This window comes from Alligator sinensis, unplaced genomic scaffold, assembly GCF_000455745.1.
Source record: "Alligator sinensis unplaced genomic scaffold, ASM45574v1 scaffold156_1, whole genome shotgun sequence".
In the NCBI taxonomy this organism is placed as follows: Eukaryota; Metazoa; Chordata; order Crocodylia; family Alligatoridae; genus Alligator; species Alligator sinensis.
Genome location: NW_005841844.1, coordinates 4,986,496 through 5,001,867, shown reverse-complemented (window position 1 = coordinate 5,001,867; position 15,372 = coordinate 4,986,496). Strand labels below are relative to the sequence as shown.

At 46.4% G+C, this 15,372-nt stretch overlaps 1 protein-coding gene across 3 annotated transcripts in view; it reads left to right on the top strand.

Moving 5' to 3' along the window:
- RANBP17 (RAN binding protein 17) overlaps window positions 1-15,372 on the top strand; it is a 284,936-nt gene that overhangs the window by 249,069 nt on the left and 20,495 nt on the right. The gene's annotated exons all lie outside the window — the stretch shown is intronic.

Here is a 15,372-nt window from a genome sequence, read left to right as displayed (position 1 = left end):
CCTGAACAACACAAGAAACCACAACAGAATACAGAATCTGATCCATTCATTAGGTTTTTTTTATTTCTGAACTCACATTGAGCTCCCCTTATAAATTAAATGAAGTAAATGTAGTCATCCTTTACAGTCTTTTTAGCACGACAGGTAAAATAATCTTCCATTGATACTTAAAAGTCCATCTGAAGAAATTCAGAGAGAGTGTTGTGAGAGATGCAATAACTATTGAAATGTTGAGTGTCAAACTGCCAGGATAATGTGTTTAGTATGAAATATAATATTCAGTGCACTTTGTTTTGATGACTGCTTGAAATAGCCTTGTGCTCTTATCCTTTGTTGTTGTTGTGAAAGATGATATTCACTAAGATATGTTGGTGACTGTTCAAGATACACTAGCAGTATGCTTATTACCATCTTTATCATCTGTCTCTCTTTGAAATTGCTTCAGTTACAGTTCAGTTCATCACTGATTATGAAAACATGTTCTTAAATTATTTGTTACAAATAGTAGCAAATAATGAATGCATTCAATAGAAATTAGGATTGCCCTGTGAGCAGTCTGAAAACAAAGAAGGAGCTAAGTGTATAGGATAATTGGTCATTAATCTTTTGATCAGCTCTTCTGAATGCCAGGCTATTGCAGTACTCTGATGTGATCCAGTAGGCTGCCACAGTTTGTGGAAGGGCCTTTCTTGAATGGCTGGAGCAGGGACTTAGAATCAGAACTTTGGAACTCTATACTGATTTGTTCCTTGGCCACTAAGATACCTGGGACCAGTCATTTAGGGCCAGAGCTTACTCCATTTATTAGGCCCCTAAGTGTGATCCTACTCCACTCTTCTCAAAGCCTTGAAAAGCTGTTAATGCAAAAGCTGGATAGGTCCTTCTGCTTGCTGCTTTTTTTTCTTACTTAGTTTTCAGGCTAAGATGTTACAAATATACACACATTAAATGATTTTCATGTATTCGAACAGGGTGGTATAATGTCATACTTAGGCACCTAAAGGTGTAGGAGCATCTAGCTCCTTAGATTTGACCTCTCTTGTTGCACCAGGTCTAGGGGGTCCCTCAGGGCCTGAGGGGCAGCTGAGATCAGGAGGAGTGAATAGAATCCAGGTACTGGGAAGCCAGAAGGTCAGTCTGAGAAACTGAGTCAAGAAGCCAGAGGGTCAGGCACAGTGCAGTCAGGGGGTGAGCTGGGTCAGGTAACCAAGAGGTCAAGCTGGAAGGGACAGTGTGGTGGTCTGAGTAGGGGTTGAGTGCTGTTGCCTGGAAACTTCCAGGTCAGGGGTTTATATGGAAGGCCAGCTGACCCTGGCCAGGCACCCTGGTAGCTGGCAATGGGTAGATGGCTAGACCCATATGGAGGTTTCTGGCCGGCTTGCTCAGCCTAAGTGGTCAGCTAGGGAGGTGGCAGACTGGGATAAATGGACAGCCTCAAAGTCCAAGTTCAAGGCCACAGCCTGACACTTCCGAGCTTGCACACTATGTGCAGATTATCATATCTGTATAAAGTAACCCCATTTAATTTTTAAATGAATTGTACCAGTTTATTTTCAATAATACTATTAATACTATAGTATTACTAGTAATACTACTACTATAGTAACAGCTTCAGATTTTATACCTTTCCCTGCTTGAACAGGATTTGGGGAAGTCATTTGGTGACATAGGAGGTAGAAAATTAAAGGGCAGACAGGCAGTCTCAGTCCCTGTGTGGAAATCCTAACATAGTAACAAAAAATTCCCAGCCTGCTCCAAGTCCCAGCAGGTTGTGAGAGGAGCAACCAATTCAGTTGCAAGAGCTTGCACAGAGTGAGGACACATCCTGTATCAGCGCAGTTTATGGGAAGCACATAACAAGTCCTACCAGCTATAAGAGGACACGAGAAGCAGATAAGTGACAAGCTTACTTTTATGGAAATAAATGCTGGCCAAACATACTGGCCTAGAAAAAACTACAGTCCATAGCTATTAAGAGGATTGGTTTATCTGTAATCTTTCATGCGTCCAGAAATACTAGTACTAGAAGTGGTTTTGTTTCCTGCTTACAACTTAGATGGGAGTAGTCATCCAGGAAACAGAGGTGTTCCCATCCCACTAGTAAGAAGGAAGCGTAAAGGATAGTTTATCTGAGTCACTAATAACCAGGGTCCGGGTTTTCCGTTTCTCACGGGAAACAGAGAAAAACACGGATTTCCCCCTCTACCGAGGAAAATGCAGATTTCTCATTTTAACTGAAAAGCCTATGGTTTTTGCAGTTTTGCAAAGAGCTCTCTGCCAGCTGGCAGAGTTCCAGCCTGCAAGGGGTTGAGAGGGAGCAGGAGGTGGGGGGGTTAAAGTGGAAGGAGTGGGGTTGAGGCCCCTATAGGGAAGCGGGGAGGTAGTTGGGCAGGACTGGGACTGGGGCTGCGGCTGCTGCCCAGCCTGGTGGTGCATGGGGCTTATGGCCTGGGGCCACAAAGTGTGGCCACAGCGCCCCAATGGGGAGCAGGACTGGGCCACGGATGGCTCGTCTGGCGGGCAAGGGGTGGGGCTGGCTTACCAGTGCTACGCACGTTCCTGGAGGAACAGGGGGCACCTGTGCCCCCCCCCAGGTCTGTGTGTGGGGCAGGGATGAGCTCACTGCAGGCTCAAGCTCCCTACTCTGCTGCCTTCCTCCGGGGTCTCCACAGCCCAGCAGGTATGGCCCAGCACTGCAGGGCACAGCGGGCCTGCATGGGGTAGCTGCTTGCTTCTGTGAACTCCTTACTGCCATGGAAACACCATCCGTCCCCTGCATGCACAGCAGCAACGGGCAGCAGTACGGGGCTGTGCCCGTCACTGCTGCTGTACGGGCAGGGGATGCCTCGCCAGGGCGGTGTGGCGTTCACAGCAGCACATAGCTTCTCCATGTAGCCGCGCTATGCCCTGCAGCACCAGGTCACACCCACTGGGCTGTGGAGGCCCTGGGGGAGGGCAACAGGCCAAGGAGCCCAAGCCTGCATCTGGTAGCCCACCCCGCGCACAGATCTGGGGGGCACGGGCCATCCCTGCTCCCATAGGAGGAGCCTTCCCCCTCCCCACCCAAGCCTGCAGCAGGCAGGCAGCAAGGGGGAAGCGAGCTCCACTCCACTGCAGCAGCCACTGCCTCCTGCTGGGGGCAGTAGCCTGTGGGCCTGGGTCCCTGTCCCCATAGCCCTGGCAGCAGCGGGCTCCCTCCAGCAGGGCTAGGGGAGCAGGGAGCTATGGGTGGGGTGCAAAGGGCACCAGCAGGGGGAGTGAAGGGCATGAGCAGGGCTAGGGAGTTGTGGTGGGGAGTGAGGGGCATGAGCAGGGCTGGACAGCTATGGGGGGAGTGGGGCCTTTCATTTTAATCATGGATTTGGGGGGGTTTATCAGAGAATTTACAGGTTTTTTTATTAGAGTTGTGATTTTTTTATTAGGGGAAACCAGGATCCCTGCTAATAACCTTAAAGGCCTGAAATCAACAGCACCTTCTGCTTTGCTCAAAGCAGAGAAGAAATGTGGGGTGTGGGTTGTGGGTTTGAAGTGACCATCACAATGTTCTTGGTTGAAGTCCTTCTAAATATACTACCTTCTGTAAAACCTGGATTTTGAGTTTATTTTGTGAGTGCAAGCTATTCCAGCCCTGAGGTAGAGTAATTTGCTATATATCAGGGAACACACATGGATAGGCAAAAGGAAATTATGGATATGTGTTTGTAAACATCTGTCAGCTGCATCAAATATCCAGATGCAAAATCTAGCACTTCAGGCAGGATATGAGTTGTGACATTCAACAGAAGGCTTATGTAATTCAGTATGCACAAAAGCAAGGCAATGTATGCTAGAAGTTAAGAAGTAAAGCTATAAAATGCACTCTCCCTCCTCTCCAGAATGAGAAGGTACATCGTTCATCAGACATCTCTCATATTGCCAAAGTAGAGACAGTATCATTCACAGTACTTACCCTATCCAACCCTTACAGAAGACAAAGCTGATCCACCCCAAAAAACTTGCATTTTCATGATAGTTGAGGCTGTATAAGCCAAGAAACAGCTTTCCCCTTGTGCTATATGAGATGTTGAAACTCCTTCTCAATCATGGAGTCTAACATCATGATGAGAAATGGTTACTTGAATTACAACAGAAACGTGACTGAAAGAAACAGCCTGTCAATACAGTAGCTCCTAACACCATGTACCCCAGTGACCACTGTGGCAGGACCTGCAAGTCTAACATCAGTCTCTGCGGCCACAAAAGAAAATGCAACACCAGTCAGTAAAATAGCTGCAGTACCCACCGTCATTTGCTGATGAACTGATGCCATTATTATTGTTATTAGGTGAGACTATCATCTGTGAAGCCTACTTCCCCTCTGATATACTCCTCCTTGTCTCAGAAATTTTCACCTGTGGCTTATGTCTTATACTTTGAATGTACAATGCAAATGCAGGCAGTATTGAAATAGTATAGGACTATTGCGCGTGCGCAACCATATTAAAATTCCTGACAGAAATTAAAAATGGTTAGTTTGGTCTTCTGTACCAACTAGTTTGTAGGGGAAAATGTGTTACTTTAATGACACATTTGCAGGAATATAGCTGCTTCTACTGTTTATATTTCCTTACTAATGCAGTGCAGACATCTCCTTTATGATCTTGACAACCATTTGAAAGGCAATTTATTACTGGCCCAAAATTTCAAATGCATGAGGGGATGAAAGCGAGCCTTAGCCTTGCATAGCCCATTTTTGTCCTGTTGATCTACATTTTTCTGCCATTGAAATGAATAATTTATTAAAGTTTATTTCAGCAGTGGAAAAATAGAACCGTTTACAATGTGATATATGGGGTAACACAAGAATAGACACATTACAAGCAGTTGTAATTAATTAACCTGGAGCTATCATTCTAAATGTACCTTTTTTTGAGTAAGTGATGGAATGTGTGCATATAAAGAGGTTTTGTAGCATCATTCATTGCCCCCTTGATTTCATTGGGGCCACTATTGAAGTAATGAAATGTTCCATATAAAAACTAGTCTCAGATCTTACAATCAGGTGCAAACTGGTTTAAATATTAAATTGGGGAGGGGAAATGGCAGAACTGATGTACTGGGATTAATGGGTAGGAGGAAAAAATAAAGCAAGAACAACTGTGAAACTAGATCTGTTTTTTTCTGTTTGTTGTTCTACAGGGAAGGAAATAGAGATTTTAAAAATAATCTTAATCTGAGTACCAGAGGTTTTCATGCCTTTCCCTCTGATAACTTTGTACGTGCTAAATATACATGCCAGAAGTGAGGGCCAACCAGCACTGGATTTAAGACCCAACTCATTCACAGCAGCCTTTGCACAAACTTCCCCATATAGTTCTTTTGACTAGCAGCAAACTGCTAGACTAATTCTGAATGTCTCTTTAAGAGACTTGGTTCTTTGTTGATTCTGCGATGATGAGAAAATTGATTTATTTTTGCGATAGACTTAGTCAAGGAAAATGTGTGCTAATCAACTAACGGACTGTTCAGTAACCTTTCAGCTCTTTTTATGCCAGGGTGAGCCAAAAGATCACAATTTTTAAGTACTTCTTCCCTTTAACTTATTATTCAGAAAGTAAACAGTTGGCCAGTGGGGGAAGTGCTACAGTTAGGGATGTGTTTATTTTAGTAAGGCTGTGATACTGTCTGATCAGGTAAAGTAAACAAGGTCTGTGTTGATTCACCATTTGCATTTAGCTCCATTCAAATCTGACAAATATATTATCAGGAGAGAGCAAGGTGTTCATTTTATTCAAGAAATTATGTGTATCCTGTTTGAATAAGACGATGCCTTGAACCTGCTCCACATGTGGACTTGTGAGGACATCTGTGAAGAGAGCAAATTGCCCCATCTACTAGAAAACTTGGCATTCAGCACTGATTTCCAATGTGATAAACAATGTACAAATAATTTGCAACTATATTGATGTCAGATAGCCTTTTAACTAATAGTGGTTGGATAGTGATTCCTCGTAGTAGGTCATGTTTTAAAAAAAAACCCTGTGGATACAATGACTTGAAACAAAATGCCAAGTCCACTAGTGAGTATTTTTGAGATCTAGAGTTCCTTATTAGCAGAGATGCTGGTTTTCTCTGTTTAAAAATCTCAAAATCTCTCATTTAAAAAAACTCCCCAAGTCTGCGTTTTTCCAGGATTAAAATGAAATGCCACTATAGGCATCAGTTGAACACAATGTTTTGTTGATATATTTACTATTTTAAAGAAATTTGGAAGCCTACCAGTGCCTCAGTCATTATAATAAAATCACCTGTAAACACCTGCAAATGTTGGCGTTTGATTTTGTTTTTTGCATCATGGAAAATGAGAGCTCCCCCTGCCGTGTTCACTCACCAAGACACAGGTCCAGCTGCAGCTGTGTCCTCTCCCCTCCCCCCCGGCTACTTTGTGGCACTGAGCAGCCCTGATATGCTGGTGCACCTCAATCCCAACCCACAGCCCCCTCAGCCCTGCTGCTGCCCCCCACAGCCCCACACTGTGGAGAATGGGGTGGGTGTGTGGGGAAGGGGGGCACATGCGATGTGTTGAGCCAGACCAGCTCTGGGCAGGAGCTGCCTCTGCAGCCCCGTGGGCAGGACCCGGCGCATATGAGGCTATAAGAAAATCAAGACCTACATTCTAGCCAGTAACCTGTGAGCAATAGAAGCTATCTGTAAAAGAAATTAGTTGGTGGTAATTTGTAGCAAATCTTTTTTTTGTAGTATGTCAAAATGGCAGCATTCATATTTCAGTTCTCATAGTGTAGTAGACAATGTAGGTGTCCTGGGACTCCAGGAGAGATTTTTCAGTCATTATCTTAAGTTTTCACCAACCAACTCCAGAAAGTTAAAACTCTGTGAGAACTGTGCTCAGGTGAAAGTCAGGGACAGCAACTCTATCAATTTTATGACATCTCATGATATTTGAAATTTCTTCTTTAAGTCGCAGTGTCTGGAACCAAGCTATTTCATTTTTCTTAAATGAAAATATATATCAGATTCCAATATTCATGGTTACAGAGAGAAATCTTGAAAATATGTCTTAGAGAAGCCTAAAAGGTTCAAGAACTCAAAGGTAAATAGAAAGAGCTCTACATTTTTTTTAACTTTTTTCTTCTTTTTTTCTTTTTTTTTTAAATAATCTCATAGCTTTGGGGAAAAGCAAACTTCCGATTCATGAATGATTCTTGTTGGCAATACTGCATTGTGCAAATTCCAACTGCTTTTGCTGAAATTGATCATTTTCCAAGAAAGGCTTGATTTTTTAACTTTGGGAATAGTGTACTTTTTTTGCCTTTTCTCTCTTGCTAATAATCACATCACTAAAAAGCTTTTGCTTGGTGTAGGGATTTTTTGTTTGTTTGCTTTTTGGAACACTTACCTTTGAACAAACACCAAATATGAATACTTCTGATTGGAAGCTGAGAATTCACTAAGTACTGAGCATATAAAAACAGCAGATTACAATGCAAACTTGTTTATAAGCTTAGAGCATTTAGTGCTAACTGTAATTTTATTAGATAATGATGTTCCATTTATTTGTGGAAGGGGAACCATTTATGAAGGAAAGAGCGAGAGTTGCAGAGCAGATTAAATTAGTAGGCCTGTGCAAGTAGGCAGGTATTCGATCTGGCTTCGGATCCAGCCACTTTGGATGTCAGTGATCCGATGCAGAGCTCTGGATCAGTTTGCCACTTCGATCCAGGCGAAGTGGCTCCAAAGCTTTGGAGCCACCTCGGAGATCCGGCCATAGGGTATAATGGGGGATCAATGAAATATCTATAACTTTGTTTGTTTATCTCTTATTTGGGTGAAACTTGCAGGGATGGTAGCCTCTGCTAAGAGCATGAAGCCTGCCAAGTTTCAAGTAGATAGGTGCAGGGGCTTGGGGGGAACTGCACCCCAAATTCTTGAAAGCAAAACTCATGTCACGTCTATGTGTTACACCACAGGGGGGTGAACACTGCAGGGGGGGTGGCCCCTGCTGAGGCCACGAAGTATGCCAGGTTTCAAGAAGATAGGTGCAGGGGTTTGGGCGGAACCGCACCTCAAACTGCTGACAGGCAGAATTCGTGACAGATGACGCTGTGTGTGTTAAGGCACAGTGGGCTGAAAACTGCAGGGGTGCTGGGCCCTGCCAGGCCACGAAGCCTCCCAGCTGTGTGTGTGTCTCACTGGGGGAGTCTGTCTTCTGGAGCCCTGCACCTCAAGCTGCTGACAGGCAAAACTCATGATGTGGGTGGGTGACACTGTGTGTGTGTTAAGGTGCGCCCTTCCTGGCGCTGGCACCTCTGCATAACATGGCAGTATGCCCCACTGAGGCCTCCTCCTCCCCTACAGCCTCACGCCCAGTCCTCCGCTTTATGTGACAACAGGTACAATAACCTAGCTGGCTCAACACCAGTGGCATCAGCAGCAGCATCAAAGGTACCCACACAGAACTGGCACAGAGCCTGGCGTTTTAGAAAGGAATTGACAGACCACAATTACTACACCCCACAACAGAACCATCATCATTCATGGATCTTACAACTTCACCTCCAGAAAGGTTATATATGTCATCCAGTGCACCAAATGCCCTGATAAAAATATGTAGGAGACACCCAACAGCAACTGCGCACCAGAATGAATGCACACCAGAAATCTATTACAGACAAACATACCCAACTATGGGGCTCATTTCTCACAAGAAAACCACTCTCCAGTCTCTTAGTCCTGACCCTCAAAGGGAATTTACAAAACACTTTTCACAGATGGGCCTATGAACTTCACTTCATCAACCTAGATATGGAAACTCATGGGCTCAATATAGACATTGGATTTATGACACACTATAATCTGCTAGACACCTGAGTCCCCAGGTACCTCTCAACTTTTACCTGCTCTCTCACCCCCTGATATCTCAATTTACATTTTCACTGATTGGCTTTCTCGCCTGCATTCCAGCCTCTGACTTCTTTACTATTCCTTCTATCCAGGAAGAGCAACTATAGATACTTCCTCAGCCTGAGGAAGGGCTTTTAAACCTGAAAGCTTGCTAAGATATATTTCTTCAACTATTCAGCTGGTCTACTAAAAGATAACAGATTGATCCAAATAATGTTGTCTGCCTTGTGTGTGTTAAGGCAGGGTGGGATGAATGCATCAGGGATGGTAGCCTGTAACAGGGGGCCTTCCCAGTGCTGGTTAGATCTCAGCCAGCCCACCTGTTTCTGGGCCAACTGCACACCCCTCTTTTTCTGCCATGCCTTGATGGAAAACTGATTCAGATGTTACCCAGGTGGGAGGCTGCCCATTTAGGCCCCTAATGTCTAGGGGTGACATACATTCTGCGACTCTATACCTCCACTGCACTGTGGCCCATGCCTTGCAGATGGCATCCCAGGCAGCTAAGCTTCCCTGGAGCCTCACACCTCCACTGCAACAAACAAGCCTCAGCCCTCTCAAGGATCTTACAGGTCTGGGCTTTCCCTAGCCAGGACTGTGCATTCATGTGGTGGCTGTAGGTTTTCAGGAGCCTCCAACCTGCCTTTCACCATGGAAGTTTGCAGTCCTGGCATTTCCTGGGGGCTGCCATACTACCAGCAGTCCTACCAGGCCTCCTGACCCTGGCAAGGTGCAGTTTTAGGTCATGCCCAGGACCTGGGGCCACCTCATTTGTATAGCCCCCTGCCCATACCTCCAAGTTCATCCTGGGAGATATTCTTCCCCTGCTGGTTGGTGACATAGTGCCTCTTCCAGTTTTGAGAGACGGGCATTAAATGGTTGTGAAACAAAACCAAAAAAAAAAAAAAGGAATAAGTGTGAATGGAATGAAGAGGGTTGCACTCTGTGTGTGTGTGGAGCTTGGGGAACCCCAGCAGTGGAAAGTTCATCTTAAGGAGCATGAGCTACTCCACCAAACCAGGATCCAAGGAAATGCAGTGGGGTGTAACAACATCCCCAGCAATGCTGAACACCCTCTCACTTGGAACACTGGTCAGTGGACAGGACAGGTGTTGCTGGGCAACTGTGGCCAGATCATACCACATCTGGCTGTGGCTTGCCCAGTAGGCCAAGGGGTCGCAGTCCAGTGGCTCCACATCCTCAGTGAGATAGGTAGCCACCAAAGCCTGGGCGCTACCTACCCAAGGCTGGGGTCTGCTGCATTTGGACCCCAGCATTGAAGCCATGCCCATGGCCCACATTGGCATTGGCTGGCGTGGAGGAGACTGGCTGGTGCTGGGAGTGCTGGCACGGAAAAGTTATCCCCCTCTTCCACATGCCCTCGCCTCTGCACTTCGGCCTCCCTGACTTTATTGACCAGCACCTGTGTCTAGTGATCAAGGGTTTTGGGACTGCCAGTGCACATGCTCCCCTTTACCCTCGGGTCGCACATGCCTGCCATCATGTAGACCGTACTGAACCACAAGGGATCCAGCCGTCTCCTGATGTCCTCCTTCAGCTGCCTCACCAGTGCCTGCACATCTGGTGACGGCGGCCTACCCCAGCCAGGAACATTGATCCCCTGGAACTTCTCCATTCTCCTCAAGTGCTTGAGGACCACCAAGATCTGGGAGATGGTACCCCACTCAGCTCTGTTCAGGGGGCCACTGATCCCAATTTCCCCAAGCAAGGCCATCTAATGGATGGCCTTCTGTTGCTTCACCAACCTTTCGAGCATCAGGTATGAGTTCTACCAAGTCTCCACATCTTACATGATTTTGTGCTGCAAGGTTGCTCAGCTCTGCCTGTTTGTCCCGCAGCATCTTGCTCCCTTTGATGCTGCGGTGGAAATAGCCCGCCACCTTCCTGCATTTTGAAATCAACTGGCTTGTAGCAGTAGTGGTGGCAGTGCCATCACTGGCAGCCCTGTCCCCCTCCAAGGCTCCCTCACTATTAGGTGCAGCCTGCGTGCCACACAGCGGATGCCAACTAAGTTGGCATCACGGACAGCCTTCACCATATTGGCCCCGGTGTCGGTGACCATGAACCCGCGGGTGAGCTCGTCCTGCCCAACGAGCCACCCCTACACCATACGGTTCATGGCCCCCATGATCTCCCTTGCCATGTGGGACTCATCCAGCACCTTGGCTTGCAGTAGAGCCCACCGACGGCCTGACTGATCACGCCAGCGCACAGGCGTTATCACCACCCTGGCTGCTCCAGATGTCGAAGGTGAAGTGCAAGACTACCTGCGGCCCTGCCTTGCACAGCTCCTCCCTCAAGTACTCCCTGCATGCCTCATACAGGGAGGGCACCACCGTCATGCTAAAGGTGGTACATGCAGGCACTTGGTTAAATGGGGCCAGAAGTGCTATGAATTGCCTGAACCCTGGCTGCTCAACCAGGGAGAAGGGCTGGCTATCCAGAACAAACATTTCCCCAATGCTCTGGGTGATCTTGCGCACCTTGGGAACATGCCCCGCTTTCTGTCCACCTTTCCCCCACTGGTCCAGGGTGGACTGCCTCTGCTTTGTGGGGAAGGGAGCTTTGGAGTGAGCGGGGGTCTTCCCTTTTGGGTCACTCGCACTGGTGCCAGGCTGAGCAGGAAGAAGGGAAAGGGGGTACTGCCTCCTCAGATGCAGCAGCATCACTGTGGTGGAAAAGTGTCTCACATCCTTGCCACGGCTCATGTGCCTTCAGCAGTGCTGGCAAATGGCAAACCTGGGATCATCTGCTAGCTCAAAATGCTCCCACACTACACTACTCCCCCGCTTCTGGGTTGAGGGTGAGGATCCTCCCTTATCCCACTCCTCAGCAGACTGAGGCTGAACAGCAGGAGGAGCTGCCTCAGCTGAGCCGCTTGCCTCCACAACCTCAGCCTCATCCAAGGTGCCGCTTTCTGGAGGAGACCTGGGTCTAGGGGAAATGTGAGGGGTGTGGAGCACAAACTCTCTGATTCTCCCTCAGTCCCCAGAATTGCTTGAGCCAGTGCGCTCTGCATCCCTGGTTCAAGCTCCAGCTCCTCCTCTAGCAGTGGGAGGCTCATGCTGAGAGATGACATTAGGGTGGAACAGACAGTGATTCCACTGCAGGTGCCTACTTCTGGACTGAGTGGAGATGGTGCAGGTGCAGGGACATCAGGTGCAGACACTGCTCCCACCTCCTTGCTTCCACTAGCAGCACTGATGTCATGGCTGCTTGGGAAGAAAATGCATCTGTGTTTGTGAGGGTGGGGGCTTGCAGCTCTAGCTGTCCCAGTACCCCCTCTCCCTCCCCTGCCAAAAGACCTGGCACCTGCCTTTTCAGCTTGCTTCATATTAATCTTTCCTGTACTGCAAAAAGTCTGTGTGTGTGTGTCAATCCTTTTGTGTTGTGTGTTTTATTCCCTCTGTTGCGTGTGTGCACTGGACTCTTCTTTGATTGTGTGCTTCAGTGTTAAGAGTTATGTAAAAATTGTGTGCTGTCTGTCTGTCTGTCTGTCTTCTTCTCCTATGAATACCTGATTTTTCTTATTTATATTGTGTATGTGTGTGCGTGTGTGCAATCTGTGTGCCTCCTTGCACAGTGATGGATCATGCTGGCAGGGAAAACACAGCTTTCTTTTTTCAAAGTTTGCAACAACAAAAAAACTGGAACAAATATAAATTGAAAGAAATTAATTGAATAGTAAAAGTAATAGTAATTGAATAGCTAAGCTAAGATAAGCTAAATCCTACCCAATCCTTTCTAACAACAAAAAGGAGCAGAGAAGTTCAACTACTGAGTAAAGTAACCAAGCTGAGATGCTTGAGTCTGCTAGGATACCTTTCTCACTCAGTTCCTGAGAGGGAACAAGCTAGCAAAAGACACAGCATGCCTTCAAACAGAGGCTTTTATGCTGTTTTAGGTCCCTCCCCCAAGACACTGTCATTGGAAAGGCAGCCAGAGAGAAATCCTTCTCACTGGCCACCTACACATGTCAGTCTTCCCCCTCCCCCCTCACACTCTCCCTCCCTCCCCCATTCCTCCTCCCTCTTCTAACTTTCACTTGAAGCATCTGAAGCATTTCTGAAGCACTTTGGAAGCTCGAACCGCTTCGGACAGCGTAAATGAGCCCGCGCTTCGCTCCGGGCCAAAATGTCCAAAGCACGATCCGAAGCCTCGCACAGCACTATAAATTAGTAAACATGTTCCTAAATCAGGAGGTAGCTCCCATGAGTCAAAACTGCAGAATCCCACCAAAACTTGTGTTATAATGCTCCTAAATCTGATTTTTTTTTCAAGTCTGAATGGGAAAAGAAACTTTCTTAACAGCTAAACGCTTGACTAAAAGCTGTTGATTTTTCAGGGATGTGTCCATGGCAAAGTATACTGTTTTATTATACAGTGGTCTCTCTGTATATTTACATAATCTGCTTTTTAAGCATGTAAAAATGTAGTTAGTTGCTATAGAATACTATAAAATAAAAACCTATTAATGCATGGGGGGACAGAGTCAGTTATAACAGAATTAACCAAACTATAGGATATGCCTCCCTGCATTGCGAAAAGTTCCTAAGGGGGCCAAATGTGAATCACAGCAGCAGTTGCCAGTACCCCCTCTATTTTTCTACCACCCCCACTTCCCCTGCTGTCTCCTCTGCTTATCAGCAATTGCCACTGGCAAGGGGAATTGGCAGCAAGGGGAACTGGTGGCAGTGTTTGAAGTAGGGAAGGGTGCAAGAGTGTCCAACTTTACTATAGTTGGGACTTAAACCCTCAAAGTTTGGGAAAGGCTGAGCTGTTTGGTATTTTAGGGTCACCATACCAGCAATGCCATCAAGGACCCAAGGGACCATTTTGCTGAAAGAATGTTTGGATATCCACAAATTGGTATGTTTCGTTGAAAAAAAAATCTTGCTTGGCTCTGCTGGTTCCTGTTCTAGCTTTGGAAATGTTATGTTGTGACAGCAAACCATATAAATTTCGCTCTGCAGTTAACTGATCTGCAAAATGGAAACATAGAACTGACATTGTTTTGCAGTCCATCCATATCTGAAAAATGCTTTACAATTTTCAAGTGAGCTGTGCCATAAACATGCAAAGAGGGGTTGTTATTACTATTATTTATTCTTTGTGGACTCCCCATTTACATTCTTCCGTACCTTGGTCCTACCAAAAAAAAATTTTATTTGGAACTCAGTTCTGGAGTAGTGACTCGTAACCAACCAAAAATTAGTGTATGTAACTGAAAGGATTAGTGAGTTGCTCTATTTAAGTAAGTACTTTCCGCTTCCTCTAACTATGTTTTTATAACACCAGTAACACAAAACACTTCTTGTATTATAAGGAGATTGTGATTAATTTATTTCCATATACATAAATAGAAATGTGTACACAGAAATTATTCCAAGAATATAGTATAAAGAAGTGAACTCATCAATTCACTGCCTTCTTCAGATACTCAAGGGCCAATCTAATCTAGTGTCTTTTTATGACCAGGTTACAAAACGCCTGGATGCAGGAGTAGGGGTTGATGTCATATACTTAGACTTCAGGAAGGCCTTCGATACGGTATCCCACCCCATACTGGTAAACAAGTTAAGAGGCTGTGACTTGGATGACTACACAGTCCGGTGGGTGGCGAATTGGCTAGAGGGTTGCACCCAGAGAGTCGTAGTGGATGGGTCAGTATCGACCTGGAAGGGTGTGCGCAGTGGGGTCCCGCAGGGCTCGGTCCTTGGACCGATACTCTTCAATATCTTCATCAGCGACTTGGATGAGGGAGTGAAGTGTACTCTGTCCAAGTTTGCCGATGACACAAAACTGTGGGGAGAAGTGGACACACCGGAGGGCAGGGAACACCTACAAGCAGACCTGGACAGGTTGGACATATGGGCAGAAAACAACAGAATGCAATTCAACAAGGAGAAATGCAAAGTGCTGCACCTAGGGAGGAAAAATGTCCAGCATACCTACTGCCTAGGGAATGACCTGCTTGGTGGAACGGAAGCGGAAAGGGATGGAGTCCTAGTAGACTCCAAGATGAACATGAGTCGGCAGTGTGACGAAGCCATCAGGAAAGCTAATGGCACTTTATCGTGCATCAGCAGATGCATGACGAACAGATTCAAGGAAGTGATACTTCCCCTCTATCGGGCGCTGGTCAGACCACAGTTGGAATACTGCATGCAATTTTGGGCGCCACGCTTCAAGAGAGATGTGGATAACCTGGAGAGGGTCCAGAGAAGGGCCACTCGTATGGTCAAGGGCTTGCGGGCCAAGCCCTATGAGGAGAGACTAGGGCACCTGGACCTCTTCAGCCTCCGCAAGAGAAAGTTGAGAGGCGACCTTGTGGCTGCCTATAAGTTCATCACGGGGGCACAGAAGGGAATTGGTGAGGATTTATTCACCAAGGCACCCGCGGGGGTTACAAGAAATAATGGCCATAAGCTAGCAGAGAGCAAATTTAGA